The following is a 15,084-nucleotide window of genomic DNA, read 5'->3' on the forward strand; positions in this document are numbered from 1 at the left end:
ATTAGTTATTGAAGTTTGAGTATATGGTCTTATGTATATTATTTTTTATAGGTAATTGGTTGAAGTTTATAGCTTATTTATTAAAAATTAATTATTATTATGTGTTAAGCTTGGGTAGACTCAACTCAAGAACTCTCAGATAAGAGGCTTACAATTTACTATTGTATTGTAGGCTCTTTCCTATATAGTCTTATGTATATTAATTTGTTACATAAAGTTTTTAAAAATTCGTCATGGGCTTTTACATTAGATTTTATTTTATTTGTTAAATAGGTATTTCATCAAGGTTTACTAATACAATAGAGTAAAATCTTAGATTTGTTGGACATTGTTGGTTGATTTCTAATGAAAGTGTTATTGGATAGGTTTGATAGTTATGTTTTGTCATTGATGTCAACATGTGTCTAGTAGATATTGTTCTTAAGTTATTTTCTAGTACCGATTAATGTGGCAAAGACACATTTTTGATGATGAACACTTATGATCATTAGATTGTGATTTTGGATAAGTTAAGATGGTATGTTTCTCATCATAGGTATTCATGTTTTAATAGGCGGGGGTGAATGAATTTATTTGAGTTTGGTTGCATAGAATTCTACTATATACTACTATAGACAATGGTGTAGTATTTTCTTGTGAAAGTTCTGAAGGAGATGAATTTCGGTATGAGTCTAGAAAAGTTATCTAGAATTCGTTATGCATATTTTAGATTTGTTCATTGATTGGAATCAAGGAAGACATATTTTTCTTTTGACATATATGTGTGTTATGTTTCTTGGCTGACTCAGTCAAGAAACATGTTGTATTAGATCATGAGTGCAATTATTAATATGGTAGTGTTTTGGGATGATTAATATGGACCAATGGGATTATATTCATGATTGTGTTGCATTGGTGGTGGCAATTAACTTTTATGAGGCCAATCAAATGAATAGTTAAGGACTTGAATTTGAGAAGAGAACTCCTTGATCAATTCGTGTGTGCTAAGTGAAATGATAGATGCAATGGATATGATGTGAAACTAAAATTACTAACTAGGGTCTGATATAAAGAAAAGTTACTGAGCGAAGATTTGAGAAGAGGTATGAGTGGAAGCTATTAGAGTTGATACACTTCATTAGAACTGTATTAGCATAGATAATATTTTCAACTAGTTTATTCTTTTAGTGGATTGTTGTCCACTCTCTGAGTTTCTCTTTAATAAAGTTGTTTCTCTTGATGCAATTGGATTGTAGTCCAAATCAAGGTTCCTTTCCATTGTTGTATTTGAGCAATGAGCTCTAGGCGAGTGCATGAATACATGTGCATGATTTGCTAAATTTGATCCCCACCATAGTTTCTTCTTAACTGGGTTTCCAAGCAAATTCTTTTGGTGTTATTTGTTCTGTTATTTCTTATTCATTGTACTTAAATGTTTAGATCTATGTTATGGTGAACGGTTTAAAGTTTTAGTACTCCTACAATTGATTCTCCCTCATCCCCCACCCCTCTGTATCTCATGCATTGTTATTCCTAACAATTGGTATCATAGTTATATGATCTTCTATTATAAGCTTAACCTCTTGAGGAGATTTGCAATGACCTTTAAGAAAGAGAGTATGATGTTTGATGAAACTAATTATGCACTATGGAAAGGAGAGATGATGTATGACATGATCTGCATGAGAAAAAGCATCGAAACATAAAAAAGAAGCTTTGCATACCACCTAATGATTTAAACAAAGTAATTGAAGAAATTATTTCGCACCATGATTACTAAGGAAGCATTATTCAGTGCCTTGCTTCATCCTGAATTTGCTGATGTCATGGACTTTGCAACTACTCAAGAGGTTTTGACAAAATAAGAATTGCTTTATGAAGGAGATGAGTTTGTAAAATTTTCCAAGCTATAAAGCTTGAAAGGATAGTTGAAATCCTTTAGGATGAGTGAAGATGAGACAATCAAAACTTATGTGAAAATATGTAATGTAAATTGTATGTGGAATTAGATATTGAGGAATCATTACTAAAGATGAGATTGTATCAAAGATATTGAGTTCCTTTCCATCATTCCATGATACTGAATTTGTTTTAGATTACGGTAAAAGCAGGTTTTGAAGGGACCCTGAAACCCTTTAACAAAAAGCATAAAGATAAAGCATTACAACCCAACAGGAAAAAGAAACCTGCAACAAACTATAGAATAGTTTCAAAATCAGGTTTTACAAGGACCTGAAACCACTAGAAAAAACAAACTAAACTAGGTTTTACAAGGACCTAGAACCACTACTAGTCTAAACGAGAAAAATAAAAAACTAGGACCAGAGACCCCAACCAGAAACCAGCACCAGACAGGAACAAAACCAGAGAACCCGACCTAGAGCCACTATTGCATCTCTAAGATAATTTTAGCAGCTTCCTTACCAATTGTTGCAGTCTCTTGAATGGTATTAGTAGCCGAAGTAGCAACGACTTTCATTGCACTCTTCCTTGAGCTTTGCCTTGTTCTTTTGCTGGGACCCTCAGCCGAAGTGATTTCTTCATTAGCCCTTTTGCCCAGGCTTGTAGTGGCTACACATATACTCAAGGTGACCTGCTCCATCTTAGTGCCACTCTCCTTGATTAACATTCTGAGGTTCTGCTCATAGTTGTTAAGTTTGTTAGGGATGTCTCCCATCTGTCCTTCCAGTTGGCTAAGTTTGGCATAGATAGTGTCCTGGTTTTATTGTAGAATTTCCACCTTTTTCTTCAAACCCATCATTTCATTATAGATCCATGAATCTACTTTGAGCATGGTGTCGGCTTTAACCTTTGTAGAATGCAGGAAGGTGAGCATGGTATCCCTCTGCGTTGAATCTCTATCATCTTTAGCAGTCTCATGTGTGGTGGAGCGGACATTGTCATTTTTATCCTCCATTTCTGTTTAATCCTCCTTTCGAGCCCCGACAGAGTCCTCTATGTGAGCAGAGTCCTTCCTTTTTTCTTCCTCTATCCCCTTGACAGGAGAAGCAATCTTAGCCGTATGGTCCTCCTTACTCTTCTCAACAGGTTTCCCGACAATGTTATCTTCTGCTTTATCACCCCCACTAGATATAGCCTAGTTACCCTCATTAACAGATTTACTCTGTTTAGAATTATCTTCACTATTGGCTTCCTCTTTCCCTTTTTCATTAATACCTTCAGTCTCTGGGTACCCATCCAAATTAGAGCTTAAATCCTCGACATCAGTATCATCCTCATCCTCAGGGTTAATATTCTCACGACTTTTCAATTTTTCAGTCTCAGACTCCTCATCCTCATGTTTTTGAGAAGCCGAGGGTTTCAAATTTAGGGCTTTATCTTTACCTTTAACAGAGTCACCCTTCTTACTCTTAATGAGGTCCTTCTTCTTGTCCTTAGAGGGAGTAGAGGTAATGTGTTTATTTTTACAATACCCCTCAATAAGAAGAATCAACCCTTCATGTAAAATGGGTCTGAACTCCTTCTTATTATGGGCTTCTAAACTATGAAGTAAAGAAAACTGCAAATAGAAGGGGAAAGATATTCTATCTTTGTGTCTAAAGTGATTTAAAAAAACAAAGTGGCATTTATGAACTCTTTTACTTCTTCCATCAAGTATGAAATACTCAAGGATACATCAAAGAACATCCCTCCAGATCTCCTTTATCTGATGCACATCAAAGAAATCACCACTCTTTTCCAGTTGTTTCTCCTCATCTTTCATTTTCAAAAATTTTTGTAGGCTACATTTGAAATACTAGTTTGCTTGGTGAATTTTATGCCCGCCGTGGGCAGCCCCATGATCTCAGCAATAAAATCCTCCATAAGTTTCATAGTAACACCATGGAGAGTGACTTTGTCATTGGACCAGTTCTTAAAGAAAGCCGTAGTGATGTGTGGCTTAAAACCTTTGAGTCTCTCCAAATAACAAGTCACATTTCCTTTTTGCAAAATTTTCCATACATCCTCACAGGCCTTCTAGGCATCACATTTTTTTGGTTCCTGCTTGCGCGGTTCGCCCCCCATCTGCAGAGAATAGAGAACGCACTCAAACCAGAGTAACCGGATGTAGAGTATGAAAGGGTTAAAATGAAAAATATTTTTCGTCCCATCAAAAGAGACTCCCTTTTTCGGAGATACGTGCAAAAACCACATCGCATTCATTTGAGTGTACTTCCTTGGGGAAGAAAATCTGGCAATAATATGATCACTCCACGAAATCATTAACTTTCTAATCTCTACAAATCTTTCCCACTTGTGCATGGATGGCTTCATAATGAATAATTGCTTTGAGATCAACTTGGTTAGTTAATTCATCGGTCCACCTCACCATTTTCCCCGTTAGGACAACATAGTTGGCAATCTAATCAGCAACACCATTGGCCTCCCGAAAGGTATTGAATATGACAACTTTTTCAAATTTTTGAATAAGGTATTTGATCTCCTTGATTGTGGCCTCTATCGACCATGAGATATAACTTTTATTATTTAGGATATTAACAATATTTAAAGAGTCACCTTCCAACCATAAATTTGAACATCCCAAATCCACGGCAATTTTCATAGTATAAAGGGCAGCCGTTGCTTCAGCAATGTGACTATTAGTCCGGCCTATAGGGATTGCTATAGCATCTTTAACATTTCCCATATGATCTCTCAACACACCTCCACAACCCGCATTTCCCGGGTTGCCCTTAGTAGCACCATCAAAGTTTCCTTTAATCCAACCATTAGGGGGGGAACTCCAAGAGATGGTCAATCTTGGGTTATCAGTTTGAAGTTTAGGATTTTTTGGAAGCATTGGATTATCAATAGGAAAGGTTTGATTAGGGTTCTTCAGAGATCTAAAATTCTCCTTAAAAGCTCTAATAATATTCTGACCAAGCACCCATCCTGGAACCTCTCTGTTTCTAAAAATTCTATTATTTCTTTCTTTCCAAATACCTCACCAGAGATGAGGAAGAGTAATTTTCCATAGGAATTGAACATCAGAATTCTTAGAAGGGCATTTCCAGCTATTAAAAGAAGATACCACATTGTTTTGATGAACCTAGGTCAAGTTCCAATATATTAGGATCTCAGTACAGACTTGCTGGGTATAAGAGTAGTTCAGAAATAGGTGGTCTCTATCTTCAAATCCATTCTTGCATAAAATACACCTATTCACCAAATTTATACCTCTTTTCTGCAAGTTATCAAGGGTCAGAATTTTATTTTGAAGCAGGACCCAAAAGAAGATGTTAATTTTAGGAATGAGACCCTTAGTCCAAGCCTGAGACCAAAAGGGAAGATTTTCCTTCTCCTTAGAAACAAAGAAAGAAGAAACCTTGAATTGCCCACTAGGATCAGCATACCAAATAATCTCATCCTCAAAAGAAGGGTGGAGAGAAACAACATTGAGAGATAATTGGATGTGATTGAAGCTTTGATCAATGTCCTTCAAGTTCACCCAAGAGTCATTCTGCTAGTAATGACAAACAAACCTATTGAAGATACCAAGTTGTTGATGTTGAGAAAATCAAACCTATTTATGCTATGACATGAGAAAGTTTTATGAGATGACAAACACATTCTTGAAGCATCAAAACAAAGTTGACTTGGTTTTTTTCCAAAGCATATGATTAATACTTTCTAGATCCAAATTTGCAATTTTGATAGCCTATTCTTGCATGCAAGATTATTATTATTTTTGGTTGGGGGGAGGTGTTTTCTTTGGTCAAGCCCTTGTTTAGGGATTAACCTTAAAAGTAAATGAAATGTAGTGCATGTAAGGAAGCAAGATAAATATAAACATTCACCTTAATCGATGAAACCCTTGACAATAAGGATTTTTTGCAATGATTGAATGCCATTGATGTTAAATCTTTAATGAAAGATGTAAGAAATCTCCAAAAATGCACTGGGTCTACCAATACCAAATCATGAAACCATGGATGTAAATGTGCATCAAAGAAGTAGATGAATTCCACAATGTAGACCCCCTCTCTTAATGTCCAACAAAATACTAGATGTCAAAGAGGGAATGCTCACATAGAATCCTTGAATCTTGAAAACACCTTGAATGCTTGAAATGCCTTGAATTTGATAGAATGAGTGTCCTTCATGCACTCATAATTACGAGTGGATGTGAAAATAAGGTGCTTAGGCTTCCTTTTATACCAAAGTTTGGGATAAAAAACAAAGTAAGTTGACAATTTCACTCAAATTTTTAAATTAAATCCTTGAGACAAAACTAGCCCCAGGACCAAAACTACCTAGGGTATAGGTCAACCTAATTGACCTATAATAGGGTTATCTTGAGAAGGGTTTACCTTGAGGTCTTGGAAGCTACATTGATGAAACTAGAAAATAAGGAATTGAATAGGATAAAAAGCATATTGAGTGCAAATACATCCATGGTACTTAAAATCACTAAAGGATGAGAGCTAAAAAGTGTTAAATGATGGGTCCTTCTATTTTATGATGGTACATTTAGCTCCCATTTTAGTGTGAGTATGAGATACCTCATACTAAAAATAAACTAGAACAATAGAAAGAGCCAATGTCATTACAATAAGGAAATGAAGAAAACAAAAATCCCTAACAAACTTGAGTCTTCCATCATATCCAAAATCTAATAAGAGAGATGTTAATAACAAGAGAAAAAGAGAAAAAGTTTAGTCAAATCATCCAATAAAGACTATGCTCCTTATTGTGAACAGCACAAAAATGTGTATTGCAAAAAAAGATGGCATTGAATAGTCTATTAATAGTTTGATAGATGGATCCCAAAAAGAGTTGCAAGGATTAGTCCCCCCCAAATGTATAATAGTTAGATAAGGGAATCGAAAGAGATAAAAACAATCAACCATTAAAGTGTGCGCGCGCATGAGTGAGCCAAATGTATGCCCCCAAGTCAATGTGATTGCAAATGCCTCAATGGGAGAAATGAGTTTAACATAAACGTACATGCATGCCCTATAAATATTTCCACTATGATACATCCACAAGAGAGGGAAATAAACACGTGAAAAAAAGAGAGAACAAAAGAGATCTACTAAAGTTGGGGTTAGTACGATCATATGATAATATATAGAACTATATCAAATATAAAATGGAATCATTCCCCAAAGGAAGTAGAACAACAACATAATATAGAAAAATACACATAAGAGGTACAAATGAAGAGTCTTTTTCGACCGTCATCACAAAGACAAAAAAGAATCAGTGCTAGTATATTGCAAGCATCCAAGAAAAATACACAAGGGGATATGCACCAACAATAGCATACATACAACACAACATGTAACAACATATAGAAGAAGAGAGATATAAAAAGAAGAATGTGTACAACATATTCAATTACTTTATCACCTTGTGCCAACAAAACAACAAGGATCAACTAAATCAATCTTGACAAAATAAAAAAATTAAGCAACATAGTATGGGGGAAACAAAACAAGAAAAATACAAAGACTATCATGTTAGGGAATGGTGGACAACTCATACGAGGAACAACATCCACACTAGTTTTCATTTCCATTTTGCATTTAGGCTCTTTTTTAATTTTTTATCCCTACCATTTTTTGTGTACTCCTTTTTATTTTGAGAAAACACCAATTCTATGAACGTGGCTGTCCTCTCAAGGGGGAATACCTCTACGTCCTCGTCATCCCTCCTTATCATCTATACTTGATAGCGGCATCTTATTTCCTTTTTTCTTTGACATGATATCAATTTCAACACCGTATCAAAGGTGAGCAAAATGTAGGTACCTAAAATCGTCCTTTCTCTCTAATATTATTTTTTATTAATATTTTCCCTTAACCTTACAATTAATTTAATAATTAACTTTATTGTTATATTATTCTTTTTTCATTATCAGTAATTGTTATATTATTCTATTTATTTAGTTAAATTTATTTTAATTAAAAAATTCACTTCTTGCTTTATATTTAAATAATACCCTTTTAATATATTAAATATATTTTAATATATGATTCTTCCATCTTATTTATTTAATATCCCCCACTTGACTAAAATTCTTCCAAAACTATTTGGATTAAATTTATTTTAATTCAAATTTTGTTCTATTTTACTAATTCTCTTGTCTCCACCTTAATCTTCTTAATCTTGGTTAAGTGCATTTAATCTTGTCTTATAATTTATCATGTATACAATCACTTTTTCCAAGGTGACCACTTCCATCTTTTTTCTCCTCCAATCATTTCAAATTATTCTCTTTTCTCCATGGAATTGGAATCTTTAACTTAATTGCATATTTTTACCTCTTAATTCTTGCCATTCATTTTCTTTGTCTCTTTATCTTAGCCTCTTCTCTTTTTGCCTTTTAATCCTACCTGCTCGTGCTTTTTTACCTCTTAATCTTAGTCCTCCATTATGTTGCCTCTTAATTTGAACCACTCTTTTCTTTCCCTTTTCTATAAAAATGAGGCCTCTTTTCATCATTAGGCTAATGATCAATAATAATCTTGTAAGCGTAGCCATTAAGCACTTGAGTTTTTAGCATACTGGCATTTAAATAGTAACATCTAAGCATTTCAATTCCTCAGCATAGTTGTGGCACTTTCATTTTTAGATTTCAACTCTTGCATGATAGTGTGGTTTTGATTCCATGTTTTAGTTTGAATCTTGTATTTCATTTTTGGTTAGCTTGCATTGTATTTCTTACTCAAAAAATCTAAAAAATTCTTGCATTCATCATCTTTCTTTTGCATTATCTTTCTCATAGATCTTGCACTTGCACATCATTGTAAGGTTTTGGGGCAAGTTATTCATACTCTTTTCTGAAACTCTCATTTTGCATCTTGAAGTATTTGTATTTGTTTGCATATCATTGTGTTGGGAGAGAAAACCCAGAGTGAAGATAGAATCATACAAGGTTATTGGGTGCCCTTGTTATAGTGAATACTACTTATTTTATTTGCATTTGAAAAGGATTACATCTAATGTAATTTTTTGGGTGTGTTTTTATTTTTCATTTGCAACAAATAGGTCCATGCTTTTACTACATACCGATACATCTTGTAGATCTCATGAAATAGTGACTTCAATTTCATCTCACTTTGTATAAAATTTCCAAGCACAACATAATATATGAAAATTATGTAAGTATAGACGTAAAAATCATGTCATTTCAATTTAACATTGCATTTCAATATAAAACATTCAATAATCATTTCTAGTAATATGAACATACATCATTGCACATCCCATAAAAATATCCAGCAACATACAAGACACACATATAATAGAGAATCTAATAAATTTCATCCTAACATATTAGTCCAATGTTATTGAATGCAAAATATCTAAAATATCATCAAACAAATATGATCAAGTAGTAATAATAACATAATCTGACATTTAAATCGATAGTGACACACTAACCAAAATAATTCTCTTTTGAACATAAAAGCACATTTCAAAGTTTTAAAATAGGCCACTTAAATATTTTAAGTGAACTATTGAATTTACCTTAAAGATCAATTACATCAAATTTCAAATAATTGGAATCCAACTACGACAATTTAAATCATTTTTTTCGGATATAGTAAATCAACATTTAAATTAAACCTCTTATGTGACAATTAGGGAGCTCTAAATGCATAAACACAATCACATGTCTATCAAAACATTGTTACAAGCTAGGGGCTAGGGTTGCCACTACACCAAAGATTGACCTATCAATGTCTGATACAACCACTAGACTTATAGAACATAGGAGATGGTTACAATATGTCACAAATCCTAAAGGGGAATGTTGGTAGTTAGTCCAATAATCCCCCCTAAACATTACCCAAGGAGATTTGAACATGTTACCAAGCTCTAATACCATTTGTTATAAGATAGGGTTTCCATTGCACCAAAAGATTGACCTATTAATATCAGATACAACCATTAGACTTATAGAACATATGAGACGGTTAAGTCATGTCAGAAATTCTAAAGGGGAATATTTGTAATAGCCTAATAAATAGGTAGAGTGAGATTTGGATTTAACCATACACATTAGAGGGAATAATATATTAATTATAGCTACACCACCCATACATGTATTATATTATATCAATTATTAAATGTCAATGAACCTATCTCATAATCCACTAATAGAGATTATACATAAGTTCAAATGCTACAACTCAGGTGGAATGTGTCTAGTAATAGTTTTCTAAAAAAACACAAACATTGACAGTAGTTGCTCATTGTATACAAAGTCAAATTACATGAACATGCATGATAAAAGAAAAGGAGAACAATGCACCTTGTAGATCTCACAAATGAGTGACTACACCTTTGTCTCACTTTGTGCAAACATATTAGGCAAGACATACTCCATAAAAAAATATCTAAGCATAGAAGTGAAAATTGTGTAATTTCAATTAACATTGTACTTAAAAATAAAAGCATCAAATAATCATTTCTAAGAATACAAGCATATGTCATTGCACTTGTCCATAAAATACCCAACAACATATAAGAAATAATATAATAGGAAATCCAATAAAATCATCTTGACATATTAGTCCAATATAACCAAATGCAAAATATCCCAACTATCATCACAAAACATCATCATGCAAATATGATAGAAAATAGTGATAATAACATAATTTAACATTTAAATCAACAATGGTACAATAACTAAAATAAAGCATAGTAATCAAGTGTAACATACAACCACCTAGTCAAATCACATAGATAACAACTAAACATCATAATACAAAAACAATCTAGTAACCAAAGTGTATTCACAAAGTTGTACCAAAAAGGTGCCACTTAATTTTTTTCTCCTATCTAAAGAATAGTGTGATAACGTTGTCAAAAACTAATTAAATAAAAAAACCCACAACTTATTCCTCGTTTATTTCATTTTAACTTTGTGCTTTTCCCTTTAGCTTATTTTCAAGAGTGCAAATGTGCAATACTATACCAATTTCTTCACCAAACCACTTCAAAAATGCCTCCAAATTGGCAAAAAATGACATCGTGTGGAAGTGGTAAGTTTCTTAACCATTATTTTTTATAAATTTTAAGTTCTTATATGTTTTCAATCAATTTTAATTTATGTTTATTTAATTTTTTCAAATGGCATTGTTAAATTGTCAAGTAATGTACAAAACCAACCATCTAATCCTCCCATAAACACTCCACCCAATCCATTGCAAAGTCCTCCACCAATTCAACCAAATCTAGCACCAAACCCTCAACCAAGTCAACCAAATCAACCTCAAAACCCTCTAAAAAAAGAATAAAAGCCTCCACAACCTCCACCAATTAAAAGAACTCAATTGAAAGACCTCATCTTGGGACCCAATAAAATTTATTAAATGAAATTGAAAGAGGGAGAACCAGATTAGAATCTTTGGTTAGGAGGCTAGAAAATTCGGTTCAAACAAATCCTACTAGGGCACAATTGGCACAATCACTTAAGACCATTTTGACTCATGTAAACCCAATTAGTGGCTAGTTGAATCTATGACATAATAAGAGAGAAGAGTAAAAACAATATTATGTTAATAAATTGTCCTAACAAGATTTTAAAAAATGAAGATTTTAAAAGACGACATATGTGCTTTGTTTAGAACACCAGGAGAACAAAACACCCTATGAATTACAATGAAGAGTTTCCCCAATCATTGGTTCATTATTGATGATCTATAAAAATGACTTTTGGGATAGAGGGTGGATGGTATTTGATGCCCCTCCCTGTAGTAATCACAAGGCTCCAAGTTATTTCCTAAGGAAATTGTATTGTGAGTTTATCCTCAGGGAGATATCCAATTATTTTGATATATTAGATTCTCATGGCTAAGGTGGGGAGTCATCATTTGAGAGGCCGAGGGCACACCATGACCCTAATGCACCTAGGGTTCATGTTGGCAAGCCCTAGGTGGAGTATGTCACTATTTATTTTGTTGTGAAGGAACATGTAGATGTTCACACACTAGGCACCATTAGTGCTTAGATTTAAAGCCTTATTTATTGTGCAATTCCTTTACTCGAGGATAAGTCTCACTAGTCTAGACAGTCTCATGTTTTCTAGTCATGTGGAGCTCTATCCACATTTGGCATTGATGGCAGATATGATGAGGACGAAGGAATGATGAAAAATGGATTCCTCAATGTCACATTTGGCATTGATAAATAGGTGAATTTTTATAATTATATTAAACTAATTTGATCATATCTCACATGTACATGAATAACTAATAGATTAGAATGCTTTGACATTGTTAAAAATTTAGGGCCAGACTATTGGTGGCACTGGTACTAACCCCTGACTCCATTTTACACCACATCAATGACTCCACAGATATTTATTGATTTAATCATTTCAATAAATACATTTATTTATTATGTAATCATATGAATGGTTGACTCAACACTTTTATGATCCATGTATGTGCATTACTTCTCTACTTGCCCATTGACATTCACATTGGACTCTGAGTGTGCACATGATACCACTTATGTATGGGTATATTTATTTTTATGCTAATTTGATTTAATTGATTACATTTATTAGTCTCTACCTATATATAGGCAAGGTACTAATGTTTTCATTAGACCCTCTATTGATTTTTTCAAAAAATGAATGTGATATATAAAAGTTCAAATTGTTTTATTTTTTATATCTATTTTTGTAGAGTAATTTCTAAATTCCTATTAGCTACTCTAAATTTTGCTAGGGGTAAAATTAAAAATTTAACACAAATTACAAAAAAAATTCTAGAATGTTTGACCAAATTCTAGTATTCTCCATTAATGTTCCAAAGGGTATTGTTCTAGTATGGCTACAACCTAAGTGACAAGTGAAGAAGTAGGAAGCATTTAACATTTTCTATGACCTCAGAAATTAGAGGTAGAGTTTTGATATTTCTTCGTCTCTAGAGACTATAATAATCCATTTCATTGAAAATGTAAGGAATTGCAGGTAACTCACATGAGCACCTTCAAGGGTTCAATCACAACCTTTGAGAGTGAAAAGCTAACCTTCTCCTTCCCATACATCTTGCAACCATTTTTTAAAGTTGATTTTTGACTGATCTGACTTGACTTTTTGGCCTATGTGGCAAGTGTATGGAAATGTGGTCTTCCTATGACAATGCAAAAGGGTATGTATAGATCCTTCTTTTATTTATTTATGGTAAGATAATGCAATGGTGTTATGTATATATGATGATCCACCATGTATGTGACTTCTACTTTACATAAAGTAGTTGACTCATTTTATTTAGTCAACTTGGTTGATGAATAACAATCGATGATTTGGTCATCTTGAGTTGTCAATTTTGCACTCCTAGTCGATATGTTGTTCGATATGGACTTGGTCATTATGTATTTGACTTAGACCTTTGGTCCATATGTCTGATTGGGATTTGGTTCTATAATCTATTGATGAAGAAATTTGGGTCAATGCTTCTTGATACATTTGACTATATGGCCTTTATATCAGTCATTTACTTATCATATTAGTTGGATATATGTCGTTAATTGTGAGCTAAATGATGCATTATGATGTAAATACATTTGGATGTAAACTTTTGCAAGAATTTAGATGCATAATGGTGATTAAATGTTAATGATTATACAAATGATGTTATATGTGCATGTCATTCACTACAACATTTGGGGTCAAATTGTGATGACAATCTAATTTTGTGGTGATTTTCATGTTTTTTTTTTCCAAATTTCTTTGACGTCATCGCAATACTAACGTAAGCATAGTAATTACGACACTTGCATAAATATAAACAAAAAAAAAAGGACATAAATAATTTCCCATTTGTTTTGATTATGGAGAGCTACACGCGGTAGGTGTAGAGCTCCGAATGAGGGTGGCGAGCTTTGAATGTCATTGTGATCTTGTGCTTGGTGCATTTCATTCCTATGATATATATCTCTACATTTCATTTTCATGCCCTTGCTTTGTGATTTCATTGTTGTGATCTCTGCATATCGTTGTCATGTGTTTGCTCTACGATTTGGTTGTTGTGCCTTTATGATCTCTGTGTTTCGTTGTCATGCCATTGCTCTACAAGTTTTCTTTTTGATTTGGTTGTTGTGCCTTTTTCATCTCTACATTTTTTTTTCATGCCCTTTCTCTACAGTTTTGGTGTTGTGTCCTTGCTCTACCATTTTGTTTCTATGTTGTGCCCTTGCTCTACAATTTCATTATCATGTTGTGCCCTTGCTTTGCGATTTCATTGCCATGCCCTAGATCTATGATTTTCTTCAAGGCATGTAAATGTTTGTTTCTTTTCCTTCTAAAGAGGTATATCCTTATATATCCTTCTAAACATGTATATTTAGAGATCTTTTTTTAGGTGCTTATTGCATCTTAACACAATAGGAAAATTGATCCAATGACATACATATTCCAAAATCCAAATAAAAAATAAATAAAACTCACTCAACCCATGCTAAGTGACTTACCTCAAGATCCTCCACAAAAATAATGCATGCCAAGAAAAATGGGTAGAGTTCGCAAGAAATTTTACAAAAATATATCACAAAAAATAATTTTAGAAAGAAACTGGCCACAACTAGTTAAATGGATCTAGTTGTTGATTAGCTGCATTGATTAAAAATTCCTATAGAACTATCATCAAATTAGGTACAATAAAATGAACAATCAGTTCTTCTTAGCTAGCAGGATCAAATACAGTTTTCGAAGGTGATAAAATTGCATATACAAGGAATTGAAGAATAACTATAGTGAAGAGTTGAATGTAAGGAGTTGAAGAAGCAAGTTCTACTTTTGTGTAAATGCCATAATCACAAAGTTCATTCCCTTGTAGAAGCCTCTGCCACAATGACATTGCCTCTAAGCCATGGAAAGGATGTTGAAGAGGGTCCCAACCTTGAAACACTCTTATAAGCATTTGATATTTGGACTATAAATTTTTAAAGACATTTGCAAGTGATTCTAATGTCATAGTAGCTACCACAATACTTTCCTAGATTCTATCTAGTAACTCCCATAACATCCTCTATGTTGTCTAGTTTTTGTTTCTATCATGTACTCTCTTTCTAAAGTCACTCCTTCTCCTTCTCTTTCTAAAGTCGTTCCTTCTCCTTTGCTCTCATGCCTTAAATTTT

Source organism: Cupressus sempervirens, chromosome 4, assembly GCF_028749045.1.
Source record: "Cupressus sempervirens isolate cs-2001-9-10 chromosome 4, ASM2874904v1, whole genome shotgun sequence".
NCBI classification, from domain to species: domain Eukaryota; kingdom Viridiplantae; phylum Streptophyta; class Pinopsida; order Cupressales; family Cupressaceae; genus Cupressus; species Cupressus sempervirens.